An 18,589-nucleotide genomic window follows, 5' to 3' on the forward strand; every position below is an offset into this window, starting at 1 on the left:
TCTCAGCAGCATTGGTCACAATGTAAATGTATATAGTTGCAGTCATCAAGTTATTCAGCACAGAACAGGCCCTTCGGCCCAACTCGTCCATGCTGACCAACATTCTCATCAAAGATAGTCCCATTTGACCATGTTCGACCCACATGCCACTAAACCTTTCCTATCAACATATCTATCCAATGTCTTATAAATATTGCCATAGTGCCTGCTGAACTACTTCCTCCGGCAGCCCATTGTATAAATGTATTATAGCACCCTCAGAATGAAAGAAATGCTCCTCGGGTTCCTGTTAAATCTTTCCCCTCTCTCCTTACACCTATGCCCTCTAATTCTTGGTTTCCGAACCCTGAGAAAAAGACTGCATGCATTCACTCTATCGATGCCCCTTGTGAGTTTATACACCTCTAAAAAAATCACCCCTCGGTCCCTATTTTTATAATGGGATGAAAGCATATTAATCAAGCTAATTCAATCCCACTCTGTGAATTGGGTGTCAATTTTGAGAAGAAGATTCATAAGCTGCCATTTTCTTTGGCCAGATATGTTATTTTGTTGCAGTAATCAACATAAGTAGCTTTGTAGAAAAGAAGGGTCTTGGAAAACAGAAATAGACCGGTCATTTTCATGAGCACTTCAGGCGAAAATCATAAATATGTCTCAAACCCCTAGCCAATACATACTTTGTTTAAATTGGCTCACCCTTACGAATTGTTCTTGAGATTTCTCAAGCTTTAATGTTCTTCTCCTACCGCCCAATCTCAGCTTGTTACCGTGACAATTTTTAAAACTAGAACAAGATGTAGGAACAGCTCAGACCTCCCGAAAGATCTGAAGTGTTTTCTTGAATATTCTTTCATCCTGCTGTACAGGCTAAATGTTGCTGACTAAACAAATAGTTATACTATTAAAATAAGTAATTGGTAAAAAAAATCATGAAAATACAAAAAGATTAAATACCAGAAATATTCAATTATATCAAAAGTTTATTTATTAAAAAAAAAATTGGAAGTGCCTTATTCATAACTGTTCCTCTCCATGAAACTAATGGGGAACAATGTCCAGGTCTAACCACTAACCAGGCATAGGTTGGTTAAGTGAAGGCAGAAGAGTCCTGAGCTACTATCTACCATATTGGAGACCCTCGGACTATCTTTGGTCGGACTTTATTGGGCTTTATCTTGCACTGAACGTCATTCACGTTATTCCCTTATCATGTATCTGTACACTGCTAATGGCTCGATTGTAATCATGCATTGTCTTTCCGCTGACTGGTTAGCATGCAACAAAACCTTCTCGCTGTACCTTAGTACACGTGACAATAAACTAAACTAAACTAAAATCTCTTCATCTTTGTACTTCAATGCCATTGAGCAGCTCTGCAACTTAGGACTTCTATGTCCATAATGGCATGCACAGAAATTGTACATTTCCTGGCACACTTACTTTCCTAGGATTATGGATGACCGGACATGCAAAAATCTGACTATGCAAATTCTCCCATCCATGTTTAAAGCATTTCAAGGCTGATAGTCATTAAAATAAAATAATTAATGGTGTTTATTACTGATGAAATAATTTATATATTCTAATAGTTTTAATACAGTAAACCCTTATTTTAAGGACCCTTTATAATGGATTTTGGAGACTGCAGACGGACCTGCCGACCCACCCCCAGCTTGCACCATCTCCCTGGCTGTGTAAGAGCCCTGGCTTCCGACCCCACTCCCGACTCACAAGGTGCACCAGGCCTTCTTCACCCACCACACAGCTTGGTTGATGCAGCTGTTGTTGCTGCTCAAGTAGAAGTCCCTGGGGACAGCGCTTTCTTCAGGTTAACGCCACTGACACGATGAGCTTGGTCACCATGGGGCTCCCTCCCCTCTCACCTGCTGCTGCTTCTTGCTGTCACTGGTGATGACTTTTTATGCTCCCCACTTGATCGCCACTGCCTCCTGCTCCCATCACTCTGTCCATTTGGCCTCTTCACCCCCCCCCCCCCCCCCCCCCCCCCCCCCCCCACCCCCCCCCACTCCCCCCTCCACTGCCTTCTTCCTCCTCGTCCTTCTTCCGTATAGTTGCTGGAAGCGGCAGCAGGTGAGAGGGGAGGGAGCCCCATGGTGACCAAGCACGCCTTGTTGTTGGCAACAGGCCTGAAGAAAACTTGTCCTATCGGGGGCTACAATGTGACCTATAACATAAGCCCCGTAAGCCTGTGAAGAAGAGATGGTTGGTACGGACCAACTGCATCACCGCCTAGTTTTAAGGTGAAAAGATACAAAGTGCTGGAGTAACTCAGCAGACTTAATCATTCAGAAGAAGGATCTCGATGTCACCTATCCATGTTCTCCAGAGATATTGCCTGACCCGCTGAGTTACTCCAGCACTTTGTGCCTCTTATGTACATTAACCATCATCTGCAGCTTTGTCTAAACTACATACAATGATAATAACTTACTCGGTTATAACTGACAATTGGCAATAACGGACACCATTCCCCCTCATGGTCCATTATAATGAGGGTTTACTGGATGTCATTTTACAATGTGCTGTGTTAGGGTGATTATTTCATTGAAGTTAAAGAGTTATAGCAAGTATTTGTAGAGTGATACAATATGGATTGTTATTGATGTCTCTGATTTACAAGAAATCGGCTTAAGGATAGTTCTCAGGAACAGAAACATTATCTAAGCAGGGCACTGCCTGTATGGGCAAATGCCAATTGTAATGCACAGAGCAGTCTGCATTTTACATCAAATATGGGCCAGACCCTTCAAGAGATAAAACACATTTTTAAATGACAGTCAATGCCCTAGGTCTTGGTGTTTTGATTTCAGTCAAAAATCCCTTAGATGCAACAACTTAAAAAGGCATTTAATATATCCTTAGTGCATTATTAATGGCAGTTCTGGTTTCAGATCTCCTTTTATGTGGAGGATCTATATAAATGGTCAGCATATTGTTCATTGATCGATCTGGATTAGATTAATCTATTGAAGATCCTCTGTGTCTGTGACTCTTTATTCTCTCCCTCCCTCTCCCCCTCCCCTACCCCTCTCTCTCCCCCTCTCCCTCCCACTCTCCATTCCCCCCTCCCCCCCCCTCTCTCCCCCTCTCTCTCTCTCTCTCCCCCTCTCTCTCTCTCTCTCTCTCTCCCCCTCTCTCTTCTCTCTCTCCCCCCTCTCTCTTCTCTCTCCCCCCTCTCTTCTCCTCTCCCTTCCCCTCTCTCTTCCCCTCCCTCCCCCCTTCCCTCTCTCTCTATCTCTGTCTCCTTGCTTCTGCCTCTCTTTTTTCTCTTTCATTTGTTAGTTTGCTGACATGCGCAACTTAATTCTACCCATAATTGGCTAAATATGAACATACAATAAGTTTAGCAAATCAAATCCTATTTTTTGTACTGCGGAATAAGTATTATTTACTTTTGCTTGTATTCACTATCGGGTTGTGGGACATGGTTGGGTTCTGGTGATGCAATGCCATGAAATGCCAACTGTAGGTTGTTGAAAGTATGTTGTTATTTCACTGAGATTGGCTTTGTCCCAGATGTCATGGCTTGAACGTTCCTTCTCAGTTAGCCCAAGCCTGAGATTTATCCAGGGTTATTTCAGCAGTCACAGCATGTTTCAATCGTTGGTATCAGTGAATGGGGCCAGACCCTTAAGTGTTAACAGAAAGGAGCTCTTCCTCCTTCAGCTACCTTCCTTGCTGTACAGCTGTGGCCAAAACCTGAGGTGACACGATGAGAAAGTTTAGGGCATGCAGCAAATCAACCAAAAAACGTGATCTTCACAGAAATGTATTGCAGTGCCTCCCCAGAGCAGAGTAGACATCAAATTCTTTACTTCACATCAAAGGTATGCTCAATCAATTACAGGAGGTTGAATCGCTGTCATCCCTGTAAGTGTGTTCTGTGTTAAAACATAGTGATCTCAATGGAGTCAGAAGCTAGGTGTACATCAGCATTGTTCTCTCTTCCAAGCAGAAACCTGTATCTGATTTGATGGCTGGGACATAGCTGGCACAACATGGATAAGGTACTCTTCAACAATATTCTATTGGGATTAACAAATTAAACTGGAAGCTCAGAAATGATGGCATTTAAAAACAAAAGCAGCAAATGTGTGTGTAAAGGGGGAGTTTAAAAATATGTCTCCAGAAAAATTGTTATGTTTGCTTGGAAAATTATTTTAAAAAACGTGTACCATTAGAACACTTATGTTTGGGTAGAGTTTCCTTATTTGCAATCTGAACATTCTGCAATTTGTATTTAGCATTTGGTATGTGAGTTTTTTTTTTCTTCATTTAATGTGTTTTAGGATGTGTCGCAATAGAATTTTTTAAATATTTATTTTGTTGCAATAAGTTTAAAAAATATAAGCTTAGTTTTGCCTCTCCTTATTTCTTTGATCCATACCAGTTCTAGTAATGCCAAAAATAAAAAAAATAACAACAGATATTGGAAATTTGAAATTAAACCAGAAAATGCTAGAAACAGTCAGCAGGTCCAGCGCTAGAGACCTGGGTTCGATCCTGACATCAGGTGCTGCCTGCACAGAGTTTGTACATTCTCCCTGTGACCACGGAGGTTTTCTCCTGGGTGCACCAGTTTTCTCCCACACTCCAAAGACATACGGATTTGTAGGTTAATTGGTTTCTGTATTTTGTAAATTATCTCTAGTGGCTAGGATAGTTTACGTGTACGGGGCGATCGCTGGTCAACACTGACTCAGTGGGGACGAAGGTCATGTTTCCACTGTGTATCTCTACAGTCTAAAGTAAAGCCCAAAGGTCAGGTTGTACATATGGGAGGAGAAACAGAGTTAACCTTTCAGGTCCCAACTCCTTCATCAGTTCTGACTTGACTTAGTGAGTAGTCCCAACATTTCCTGTTTTTTCCATGAACTTCCAATTCAGGTCTTATGACTGTCTGGAAATTTAATAGCCTTGTCATTGCAACCATACCTTCAGCTGTCAAGATCCTAAACATGGATGTTTATTTCCCCACACTTTTCTGTCTCCGTATCTTTCTTACCTCCTTGTGATATGTTGCTTAAATGACCATCTGCCCTAATATCTTCTGATATAGCTTGGCACCAATATTTGTTTTGTTTGACACTCCTACCACATTAGAATTGAAGTGGTGATTGTTGTTTTGACTTGCACGAGAGCCTGTTTTTACTCATTCCCTGCTTCAGTGTTTATGAGTTGCACATTTCTTCACAGTAGCATAGAAAGTGTTGTCGTTAGTCACCTCTTTTTGTGCTAAAAATAATGATGTCCGACTGTCATAACACATTAATGGTAAATTCACAAACTCAGGAAATGACAGTGTGCTGCAATACATGAGATGTCTGTTGATGGTAATTTCAGAACACAAGCTTAAGTTGATCATCAAACGAAAAGCTCCCCCACCCCATCTCTGAAGACATATTTGTTGTTCACAGATGCATAATGAACAGCATCGTTAATCTTTATACCACTGACTGTGACAGCATTCAATTACAAACCTCTTAATCACAGAACATGCCTGCTGTTGTAGGAGAAAGAAAGAATATTCATGGCAGATTACTACTTATTTGTCGTCAGAAGGCCTTGTTTACTTATACGTCCAGAGAACAAAGTATTTCAATGGAGAATTTTAGTTTAGTTTAGAGACAGAGATACAGAGCGGAAACAAGCCCTTCAGCCCACCGGGTGCACTCCGACCAGCGGTTCCCACACTCTTACACTATCCTACACACTCTAGGGCCAATTTACAATTATACCAAGCCAATTAACCTACAAACCTGTACGTCTTTGGAGTGTGGGAGGAAACTGGAGTACCCGGAGAAAACCCATGCAGGTCACAGGGAGAAGGTACAAACTGCATAAAGATAGTCAGGATCATACCCAAGTCTCTGGCGCTGTAAAGGGCCTATCCCGTTGTATGAGGTAATTCAAGAGTTCTCCCGAGTTTCCCCTGAATCAAACTCGGAGAATTACGGTAATAGCCGATTGTAGGGACTCTCGTGGACACTCTCCGAACTGCTGAAAATACGACACAAGCTTACCGCATTTCACGCGTACCTGCCGTTGGCGTTACGAGCCGCTGCGAGACGTCCCGAGCTCTGACCTACCCGCTGCGTAAATTCTACGTACTTAGTACGAGTTTGATCTTTTTTTAAACTCGGGAGAGCTCTTAGGCAAACTCGTATAGTGGGACGGGCCCTTAAGGCAGCAACTCTACCGCTGCAATACCATGGATCTTTTTATGTCAAAAGGATTAAACGTGTTCAGGTTTGAAAGTATATAAATTTCCTGCAATATTCAGAGGTTTTAAAATTTCAGTAACCTTTCTAAGTCCTGCTTTTATCAGAGGCATGAAATTCACAGGGGGAACTTAAATATATGTCTAAAATATCTGCCAGACATTTCATTATGAACAATGTTTAAGAAAAAAACTTTACTTCATAAATGTGCCAATTCTGCAGAAATGATTTCAACCTGAGATATTAATTCTGTTTTTGCTTCCCATGGATGTTGATTGATCTGCTGCGTATTTCTAGCGTTTTCTATTTTGACGTAAGAAAATAACGTTTGTTGACTTCTGGACTAAAACATTGAACTATGCAAATATTTTAATATCTTCTGCATCTCAGAAAGGGAACCTACACATCTAGGTGACTGTGGTCTGTCAACATTTGATGGGAGCCCAATATTTTGTATGTTGATCAGTAGCACCTATCAGGATGGAATTTAGTTGTGACCAAAGAGCAAAACGCTAGCAGTAAAGGTTGTATAGGAATGCTCGCTTTTGGAGCCATTAGTCAAATACATTTTATAGTTTACAATTTCCTTTGAGAGTCGTGTGGAAAAATTATTATGTGGACGAAAAAATGTCATGGATGCTTAGTGTTGTAGCATGAAGTAACAATGACATATCTAGCTAATGGTCACAATTTAGAATAGAATACGAGACAGGCTTATGGAAATTTTTCACTAAAGGAAATGATAAAAAGCCTTAATTGTTATTAGAATTTTTAAAAAATATTCAAATTATATGAATACACTATTTATATTGTCTCAACCAAGGATACACAGTGGTCACAGTACTGCTTCCATCAATAGCAGAAAAAAACTGTTCAATATCACATACAGGTAGTTCTGCTATAAATCATATTTCCATTATGTGAATTCGATATGACGCAGTTGATGAATTGGGGAATATTATGCAGGCCAGATTACTTATATTGTGATTTAATCAAAACAAACTGCACTATTCAGACACAGGCCACAAAGAATTTCACTGGATCTTGGTATGTGACAATAAACAAAACAAACCTTTAAAAAAAAGCTGCCTTTGAAAGAAACAGTATTAGAAAAACAATCCTGTTTATATGTAACTTCTCTGCAATAATCAGACACTATTGACTCTTAACATAGTTTGTCACTTTCACCATCGGAAGCCATTTTAGAGTTACTTTGGAAGTGTAACCTCTAATATTTTTGGCTTGAAGTTATTGCACATGTGAAACTCTAGCACCTAATGTACTTTTATTTTCCTATTGATACAATTGTTTTTATAACAAAATGTTTTAATTACATTGCACATTAGGACTGCAACTGCCTCATTACAACTGAACTAACTGAATATTGGTTCTGATTTTCCTGGCAACGTCTGTCATTGTGAGGAGTCATAAACCATGAACAGTGTAGCAGAACAAGAAAATAATGGAATGTGTAGGAAGGAACTGCAGATGCTGGTTTAAAATGAAAATAGACACAAAATGCTGGAGGAACTAATTTCCGGTCAAAACCCTTCTTCAGACTGGCTGAAGAAGGATCTCGACCCTAAAAGTCACCCGTTCCTTCTCCCCAGAGATGCTGCTTGTCTGGCTGTAACTCAAGGAAACAATGGAATGTTGGCTTAAGCAATAAATTAGGCCATTCCACGTTTTCTGGGACTTCTGTGCCACCCTGCTCTTCCTCTTACTGAAAATCTATTAGAAAATTATTGTCATGGCTCCACCCCAATAACGTCAATGACGAGAGCAATTTTCCTATCATGAAACAAACTTTTAAGTGACCTGGCACAGACATAATTTATGTTCTGTGGCCAAGGTTAAATATCCAGTAGTTAAAAGTGTACAACTGCTGCAAGGAAAGTACAATTAAAATAGTTAAGTATCCCCTTTCACTCCCCAGGATTTTCAATTTCAACACAGTCACACATGCAGTTTGTCTGGACTCTATTAAATTTAAGACAGTGTTCTGAATTTAAATGCACTGTTTGCCCTGCACTTTTCAAGTTCATTTAATCCATTATTTATCTTATAATATTTCTTTTTCTCATTAATCACTTCTGCTTTTAATCAGTTTTGGGTGTGTTGATGTACAGGGAGCTTAGAAGCATTTCAAGAACAAGTAACAAATCAACCTGCCATTTTCTTTGCTGTGAGATTATTCACTTTTCCAACTCGAAAATATATAGTAGAATAGATTATCTCTGTAACCCTATTTGCATGTAATTCTGGAAGTGGCGGCACTGCCCTGCAGCTGCGGCTCGCCTGCAGTCCGTTTGTCTTTTCTTTTTTTGTTTTCTTTTGTCCTGATGTTTTAGTTTATTTCTGTTTATTTTAATAGTGTATGTGTGAGGGGGGTGGGCGACACTTGTTTTTAGTCTCTTCCCCTGGAGGGGATGCAACCTTTTCTTTGTCGTATCCCCCGTCTCCGTCTGTGTTGAGGCCTAATCACGGAGCTGGCGGCCTCCAACTGGGACCAACCTCAAGGCTCCGGAGGCAAAGCCAGCCAGGACTTACCAACGTGAGGCTGGCTGACTTCGGGGCTGTGGTGGCGTTCTGGCGGCTGCGACCCGATTTCGGAGCCGCGGAGGCTCGGCCTCTGGCCCAGTGGACTTGGCCCAGTGGACTTGGCCGCGGGCCCAGTGGACGACAACGTCAGGAGCTCGCAGGTCCCAGTTTGGTGGCCTGTTCTCCAGAGCTCCCGCAACAACAACTTCGCCCGCTGGACTGGAGGGCGGCAGCTTCGGCAGCTTCGACCGCACCAGAGTTTGAATCAGCCCGTTCGCGGAGCTCGGATTCAGCCGCAGGACTTACTTACCATCACCCGGCGGGGTCACAACTTCGGAACCCTGGATCGTCTCAGCGCAGAGGGAGAACAAGGAGACTTTAAGACTTTTGCCTTCCATCACAGTGAGGAGGTGCATGGTTGACTCGCTATGGTGGATGTTAAATCTGTGTTTATTGTGTGTTTTGTTATTTTATTCTATGTTATGACTGCAAGGCAAAACGAAATTTCGTTCAGACTGAATAGTCTGAATGACAATAAAGGAATACAATAAAGGGATACAATACAATTTATCTTATTAGTAATTACAAAAATAATACCAATTGATTAGATGCCAAACAACAATTATAAACCTAAAGATCATCATCAGAATCCATATGAATGGAGAACTTGCGTTACTAACATTAAATTGCTGTTAGTAAATTAAATTCATGCTTCCACATTCCGTTAATCCTGGACATGGAATTGGTTTATGTGAATTATAAATGTTGTCTCTGGATCCAGGTATGAATATGCAGAGAATATTGTACCTGCATTTTGTGTTGGGGATAATCATTTTTACCAGAGTAACTCAAGCATAGCAGTGGGCAATGGTATGCTATATATTTTAGCAAGACAGTAATTGAGATTTTTCTCACTGATCGAAGACCACCACTTGCTTGTAATTGCAGCAGGAATTTGCAAAATACATTATGTGCAGAAACACGGGCATCATTTTATCTTCTCTGCACATCTTTTTAGTTTAGTTTAGTTTAGAGATACAATGCGGAAACAGGCTCATCGGCCCACTGAGTCTGTACCAACCAGCGATCTTCGCAAACAACACTACCCAACGCACTCTAGGGACAATTTGCAGTTTTATCAAGCCAATTAACCTACAAACCTGTACTTCTTTGGGAGGAAACCGGAGCACCCGGAGAAAACCCACGATGCTTACGGGGAGAACATACAAACTCCGTACAGGCAGCACCCATGGTCAAGATCGTAAGGCGCTGTAAGGCAGCAACTCTACCGCTACACCACCAGAGAGAAAAATTATAATGCTAATCAATTTAAATGTGGATAATAGACTGACATTTATTTTTTGGATAAGAAGGTAACTGCTTGTAAGATATTATTTCCAGTAGCTTTGACTGCACTGCACCACAGCAGGTGTGAAATTGTAAGAATTACAGGCAGTGATAAAATGAAGCATAGATTTAAAAATATTTCTAGCAGTACTTTCCGTGAGAAATACTGGCATTTCACTGGGAATTACCACATGGTTACTACCACAAAGCCAGTGATCTCACTCAATCTTTCCTTACAATATGGCTTTGTAAACTCTTCATTATGGTGAGGCAGGGAGCAGAAATGGAAGGCTACAACGTTCATTGAATATCAGTCATTGAATCCCATGCAGAAGTTCAATAAATCACTTCTCTGACCGCACAATTACATATCATTGGGTGAAATCTATGTCTTTTCATGTGGAACTGGCCAAGTTATTTTGTTTAGTTTAGAGATACAATGCGGAAACAGGCCCATCGTCCCACCGAGTCTGCACTGACCAGTGATCCCCGCACATTAACACTACCCTACACACACACAAGGGAAGTTTTACATTTATACCAAGCCAATTAACCTAAAAACTTGTACGTCTTTGGAGTGTGGGAGGAAAATGAAGATCTTGGAGAAAACACACACAGGTCACACGGAGAACGTACAAACTCCGTACAGACAAGCTCCTGTAGTCGGGATCGAACCTGGGTCTCTGGCGCTGTAGCTCTACCGCTATGCCACTGTGCCGCCCAAAATGCCACTGGCATTTGGGATAAAGATGCCAGCAGAGTGGGGCAAACATGAAAAGGTGAATGTAGGCTATGTTTGTTTTCTCTATGAATTTCATCATTTGATTAGAATTTGAATGTTTCAGAAAAAATGAACTATTTTCTTAATTTATTTCATATCAGAATGTGCTCTGATCATTCTCATCATTGACAGTCAGGAAATATATTTCAGAACATAATAGATTGTGATGGATGGATATTTTACAGCAGTGTGTACTTGCACGATGTAGAGACATAAAATGAGAGTCTCACAGCAAGGAAAAAGCCCTTTCACTCTAACGTGTCCATGCCATCCAAAATGCCACATCTAAGCTAGTCCTATTTCACCACATTTTTTTCCATATCCCTTTCAACCATTCCTATCCATGTTCCTGTCAAAATGTATTTTTACTGTTATTATTGCAAGAGAATCTTCCAATGTGTTGACCTAACTTTGCTCGTCTTACTGAACCTTTCTGAGACATCTGATTCTTAGCGAATGAGGGCAATGTTTTTTTCAGCCAAACCATCAGACCCCGTGATCAGATCAGCCCATTAACAAGGTAATGACTTTCTCTACCTTGGATAATGTGTGCCATTTCAGCACATGGATTATGATCATCTTGGTCATTCACAGAATGAAATGAAAGCCATACTTACTATCGTTTAACATTTATCAGTTAGAAACATAGAAACATAGAAATTAGGTGCAGGAGTAGGCCATTCGGCCCTTCGAGCCTGCACCGCCATTCAATATGATCATGGCTAATCATCCAACTCAGTATCCCGTACCTGCCTTCTCTCCATACCCTCTGATCCCCTTAGCCACAAGGGCCACACCTAACTCCCTCTTAAATATAGCCAATGAACTGACCTTGACTACCCTCTGTGGCAGAGGGTTCCAGAGATTCACCACTCTCTGTGTGAAAAAAGTTAAAGTTATTTCAAATGGATTACATTAACTTTCCAAACCTGATAAAATATATTTGGCAATGTAGCGAAACAAAATGTGTTGTTCAATGCGGAAATATATAAAACTACATTCAACCTCACCAAACACTGATTCAGTAGCATTAACATCAAGCATAAAATCACTATTTGATACATTTTAGAAAGGCCTTCTCCAAGTTCATAATTAATTAATTGGAGTTAATTAGTCACTTATACGTTCTCCACGTGACCTGTGACTGGACTTCAGTGGTTATTTCTAAGGCAAAGATAGATAGATTCTTGATTAGCACAGTTGTCAAAGGTTATGGGGAGAAGGCAGGAGAATGGGGTTAGGAGGGAGAGATAGATCAGTCATGATTAAATGGCGGAGTAGACATGATGGCCCGAATGGCCTAATTCTACTTTTATGACTTTTGACCCTTTGACCTTATGAGGCAAAGGTCACAGCTGAGATTATCGTGAGAAGTGAATCATTGAGGACCTCTTTGCTGAGCCCAATGAAGTTCAGTAACCTCACATGTGGTGTCAATATTCCATGAAGCAATGTTAAATCCTAAATACCACCCTCAAACACCTGTTCACAATGTACATACTTTTGCTGATCTCATGACAAATTATATCAATGCGATCACTTCCAAAATGTATCCTCTGTGACACATCAACCACTCACTACAGACATCTCACACCCACCATGCATCTTACGCACATGCCAACATTTCAGCTGTGGCAGGTATATCACCCGGCCACATTGCACTAATGCACTCTGCTCCATCTTGCAGCAGAAGATAGCCCACACTGAGAGATATTGAAGCAGGTAGACAAAAGTGCTGGAGAAACTCAGCGGGTGCAGGGTTTCGGCCCGAAACATTGCCTATTTCCTTTGCTCCATAGATGCTGCTGCACCCGCTGAGTTTCTCCTACACTTTTGTCTACCTTCGATTTTCCAGCATCTGCAGTTCCTTCTTAAACACGAGATATTGAAGCAGACTGGTGGAGACAAGCCATGTCCAGTGGACCATGGATAGTTGCTGCAGAACTAGTGGGCAGTAGTGACATGCTCTTATAGATACCCTATACTCGCATTCAATTCTTCTCAAATATAATTTATTCTTCAACCCACACCAATATCACCAGTGTTTCACATAGGTGGAGTAAGTGGGAAAGTCTAATTTTTTCCCTCCCCTCACTTTGATCATATCCACCTGCCTACATTCTTTCAGCTGGTCAAAAATTGGCATCTGCCAAGACCACAGTGAAGTAAAAAAGGTGCTAAATGTAAAAGGCACTCAATCTGAAAGTCCCAATCAGTAGCTTGATTACCAGTCATAAAATGCTCCCTTTTCACCTCAAACCTGTACACTATTGTCTTTGAAACCTCTATCCATTGCAAAAAAAAAAAAATCAGACTATCTATCCAATCTTAGAATTGTATATAACTCTATAAGGTGAACCCTGAGCCTATTGCATTCCAGATAAAAACCTACCCAACCTATCGGTCTCTTTTTCCATAACTAAAGTTCTTTAATCCAGTCAACATCCTCGCAAATCTCCTCTGTACTTTTCCAGTGCAACCACATCCTTCTAGTGTGGTGACCAGAGTTATACGCAATACTCCAAGAAAAGGCAGATTATGCTATGTTTGCGCTATAAAATATGGCCATAGCTGGCAATACTGCAAAATTCCACCCCACTGTTCACCGTTAGGATAGGGAATGGTCTGCTGTTCATTGTACCTACTGAATAATGTGGTTACAAACCCATTGTGCTGCTGCAAATAAGAATTTCATTATTGTTTTTTGGGACATATGACAATGAAGCACTCTTGACTCTCTCTCCCAATATGGGAATGTCAAAGACTGCTGCCTCTTGACCCTTTCTTGTCTCTTGACCTTTTGTTGCCCTAAGAAAGTGGAGATGAGATTTCCTCGAATGTCATGGTTCAGGTGCCGTTGGTATTCTTGTGTTGTTGCTGGAGGATTACAGAATTGTGGATGCAGCAACAATAAAGGAGTAAAGAAATACTGAGGTGATGCTTGCCTTGCCAGGGTACGTGCTCCTGTGACATCGCCAATCTTGCCCACGTTGGTGGCAGTCACTATGTCAAATGAAGATTTTACAAATTGAATCTTGTAAACCTATTAGAGTGGAAAATTGAACTGTTTTATCAGGAACTCCTGGATGTTGCAGATAATGGGTACGCTGTTTTTTGCATATATTAACAAAAATGCTGATGCTTGTTTTAGAAACTATTCTATAAACTTGTTGATGTTGAGTGAGACACTGAGGTAATAATATATTTCATTGCAATTCCCTATTAAGGAAACAAAATCATGTTTAAACAAAGAGAGGAAGTCATTAAGGAGATATTAATTACTGATAGTAATTATCCCTTAAGGCAATACATTCTTTTATCTCATTTATAGCGGCCACGGTGGCACAGCTTACAGCGCCGGAGACCCAGGTTCGATCCCGACTATCGGTGCTGTCTGTAAGGAGTTTGTACGTTCTCCACGTGAAGGCATGAGTTTTCTCCGAGATCTTCAGTTTCCTCCCACACTCCAAAGACATATAGGTTTGTAGGTTAATTGGTTTGGTGTATGTGTAAATTGTCCCTAGTGTGTGCAGGATATTGGTAAGGTGCGGGGGTCGCTGGTCGGTGTGGGCCTATTTCCTTGCTGTATCTATAAACTAAACTAAATTTGAAATTGTCTGATAGAAGAATTCTTGTTGTTGACATTGTCATTAAACAATAGACTACCAGAAGTAAAATGTACTTTTGACATCTATTAAAAACATCGCAGACGACTTACGAATGCCATTTACTTTGTCCTACTGATCTCGCACTTTGTTCAATCAGTTGGTCTGGATGGAAAATCTTCATTATAGCTGCTGGCACAGCTGTTGACCCACATTTCAGCAGCAAGAGTTCTTGTTCCTCGGTGAATCAGTATTTTTAAAGGAGTAACATTGGTGTTTGAAGGACAACATATGCAATGTGATTGATGGTCTCAAAATCCTTCCAATCGCATTACACTCTTTACACACTAATTGTTTAGAATTACCTCCTATGTCTTTTAACTTTGCTTGTAGGCTTGAGTTAATTCCAATTTACTTGTAAGATATTTTACAAAGTGATGGATTGCTAATTTAAATTGGTGTGGGTCAAAGGCCAGAAGACTTGAATTTACGCAAGGTATTAATTGTTGACTACAACTGAACTCTGTCTGTTCAATTCTCCATTATGCTTCAGATGTCATTAGCAAATTCTCAGTCAATGGTTCTGCTCTTTGTCTTTTTTAATGCATTATATAATTATTTGCATTCATTCATGACTGTGGGAAATTCCACCTTGCTAACAACTGATGCCATTCATTATTTGAAGTCATTAAAACATGCCAGTTGCCATGTTCCAGTTCTTCTTTTGGCTAATTTAATGATATTTATTGGCAGGAATTGAGAGAATCAAGGACAAACATCGATGGTGATCGGGGAGTTGCCATAATATTGTGTTGTGTTATTGCCCCAATGCTGTGGTGGATTTTCTGGATTGACAGCTGTATTTGGAAAGGACAAAAGTAAAATGTTTACAAAATTTAAAACAGATTTCAAATAAAACCTAAATGTTCAAAATTATCTCACACCTTGACGACATTGCTGGAATTAATGAATTATTTGCTGAGATGTGCAAACAGTGTTCTCATCCATTTGCAAACATTATTGGAGTTAGTGCAGTTTGGCTGATTTACAAATGGTAAATAAGGCAAGGGGGGAAATTTTCCAAGTCCATGATTCAGACTAGGAATGTGTGGCTGGAAATGAACAAATTGGAAAGTCACATATTAGCTGCCATGATTTTCCAGCCATTTTTTTTAATGGATAGAAAATTGCTAGCAGTGCAATGGTGCATCCCAATTTGCAGCGCCAATCAATCTTGGTTTTCCATCGCAAACAAAAACTCACCACATTATCCCCAAAGCTCTTAATCTTAAATCGAAGAGCAACTAAATTGTGAACTTGATGTGGATGGTTGATGTACACTAATCAGATACGGTCTGCATTTTTCTTATTGCTGAATATGGTTTTGAACTATTAGAACTTTGATTTTTCTTCAGTCAGATCTTTGTCGTATTTTTAGATGAAACCTCAGTTGTATGCTGGGGGAAAGCTGGAGAAGCATTTTTGAATTTGCCTCTTAGTTGCCACAGTGATGTACTCCCTTCTTTATCTGAGTTCATGTAAGCACCATTTTATGTTTGATTGTCCAAAAATTCAGTCCAGCAGCAGTGTTATTGCAGAGTCATGAGGAACTGCAAATATATTGAAATCTGGAGCAAAACACAAAGTGTGCAGCGGGTCAGTCAGCATCTGTGGAGGGACTGGACAGTTCAAGTTGGGTCTTCAGAGTAATTGTAGTAGGGGGATGAAAGCTGGAAAAGATCTGGATGCAGGACAAAACTTGGGAAGTGATAGGTGGATACAGGTGAGGAGGGGAGGGAATTGACTGGCTAATTATATTTTAATTTTTAGCCGTTGTCTACCCATCTGCTAATCAAAAACCCCATCACCTGTATCTGCTTCTCACAAGCCAGATTTCATCCTGTCCCCATGTTACTTTCTGTCTTCTCTTCCCTACTACAATGAGCATGAAGACCTTAAATGTTGTCTGTCCATTCCCTCCACAGATGCTGCCTGACCCATTGAGTTACTCAGCACTGTAATTTGCAGCTGTTTTATTAGTATTGTTTTCCCCTGCAGAGGTGGGAAGGGGAAGCCAATGGACAATCATCAATAGCAGAAGTATATTTCAAGAGAGAGTTAGATAGGGCTCTTAAAGATAGCGGAGTCAGGGGATATGGGGAGAGGGCAGGAACGGGGTACTGATTGGGGATGATCAGCCATGATCACATTGGATGGCAATGGTGGCTCGAAGGGCCAAATGGCCTACTCCTGCACCTATTGTCTATTGTCTATTGCCTATTAGAGAAATTATGTTAGAATCTAAATAAAAATGGTACAAAGAATGTGATTTCTGCAATAACCTCTTGGATTTTTATAGAAGATTCAGCAGAGCAAAACATTGGAAGGAGGGTTCACTGAGGAAGGAAGTCTAACAAATAAAAAATGTAACCAAGCCAGATAAGGCTTTGAACAAAAGGTGACAAAAGGATTGATTTAACGGTAGGTTTTAAGGAGTAGCTTTTAGGAGGATTGAATGGCCAGAATATGGACAGTTTTAAGGGAGCAATTTCAGAACTGTGCAGCTAGGCAACTGAAGACATAATGATTACTGATGCAGCAACGAAAGACATGGATGTGCTAGGCTGCTGGAATTGGAGGAGCAGGTGACCCAGGTGTTGTAGGAATTGAAAGGATGTACAAGCAGTAGATTTTTATAAATCTCATGAAAAGCTTTAAAAACTGTTAAAATTATCCTTTTAGAAACCTAATTATTCCTGATGATTGAATGTTCTCAAGTCAAGAGTGTTTTTTTGTCATATGCCCCATATAGAACAATGAAATTCTTACTTGCAGCAGCACACCAGAATATGTGAACATAGTACACTGTAAATAATATAATAAATGAGAAAAAATAAGTTCTTATCATTTATTTCAGTGATTGTAGTACTTGGTGTGTGTTTGGATGCTTATAAAATGGTCGGTTTAGTTTAGTTTAGAGATTCAGCGCGGAAACAGGCCCTTCGTCCCACCGGGTCCGCGCCGACCAGCGATCCCTGCACATTAACACCATCCTACACCCACTAGGGGCAATTTTTACATTTACCAAGCCAATTAACCTACAAATCTGTACATCTTTGGAGTGTGGGAGGAAGCCAAAGATCTTGGAGAAAACCCATGCAGGTCACGGAGAGAACATACACACACCGTACTGGCAGCACCCGTAGTCGAGATTGAACTCAGGTCTCCGGCGCTGCATTCGCTGTAAGGCAGCAACTCTACCGCTGCCGTGACAGCCCTTTCATGGTTCCTGGACAAATATCCTGCAACCTACCAACAGTCTATCAGTTTTATATGTAGGCACACTGAACACATGCTTAGCCTGAAAACTATGAGGATCGCAGCTGCCTGGGGCTTGCCTGGGCACCGCTCATAACAACTAGAATGAACCTCTTGCATATGGGATCAGTGGACTATTTCTATATCCTTGCTAATCAGGGATGTGCTTAGGTATGACTATACTGTACTGTGTGTAAGAAAATAATTCCACTGTGTGTTTGCACTTTGCTAATGTGACAATAAGTGCACCATTGAACTGCTGAAACTCAGTAGTTTGGAAATCATTATTGATTTCTCAGTGTTTTCACTGGATGTTCAACGGTTGAACAAAACCAAGCCCATTTATCTTACGTTTAGTCCAGATGGAAGAAAAAATGGTTTATACGACCTTGTGTATGTAACATTACAACAAAGTTGGTAAAATGGTGAGGCAATGTGTAAATTAGGAGGTTTAAGGCAGCACAGCAAATGGTAATGACAACACATAAAGTCAAACAGTTGCAGTCTTTTGATGTATCGCAATCTATGCCCATTGAGCGTGTCTGGGTGGAAATGTTTTGATTCATTGACAGCTTAAAATAAAGTACTCCTAAGACACAACTACCCTGCAGAACTTTTGGTGAATATCTAAATGCCAGCCTTTATTAACAGTCTTCCCTTGTGGCAGTAGTAATACAATTGTCCTGCATTTTCTGTCCTGATGGCCTCTTTTGGGCTGATTGAATTGAATATCAATGAGGACTGACACGTTG

The 18,589-nt window shown here is 40.6% G+C and overlaps 1 protein-coding gene across 3 annotated transcripts in view; it reads left to right on the forward strand.

Moving 5' to 3' along the window:
• The window catches only part of LOC129705682 (leucine-rich repeat-containing protein 4C-like), a 268,649-nt gene that overhangs the window by 217,962 nt on the left and 32,098 nt on the right, over window positions 1-18,589 (forward strand). The window contains exon 1 of one of the 3 annotated variants that reach the window (XM_055649377.1): window positions 3,405-4,031. The exons of the other annotated variants lie outside the window; for them this stretch is intronic. The gene's annotated coding sequence lies outside the window, so the exon portion shown is untranslated. Of the gene's footprint in view, window positions 1-3,404; window positions 4,032-18,589 lie in introns of those variants that run through there. 3 annotated transcript variants of the gene reach the window in all.

This window comes from Leucoraja erinacea, chromosome 18 (genome assembly GCF_028641065.1).
Source record: "Leucoraja erinacea ecotype New England chromosome 18, Leri_hhj_1, whole genome shotgun sequence".
Classification (NCBI taxonomy): domain Eukaryota; kingdom Metazoa; phylum Chordata; class Chondrichthyes; order Rajiformes; family Rajidae; genus Leucoraja; species Leucoraja erinaceus.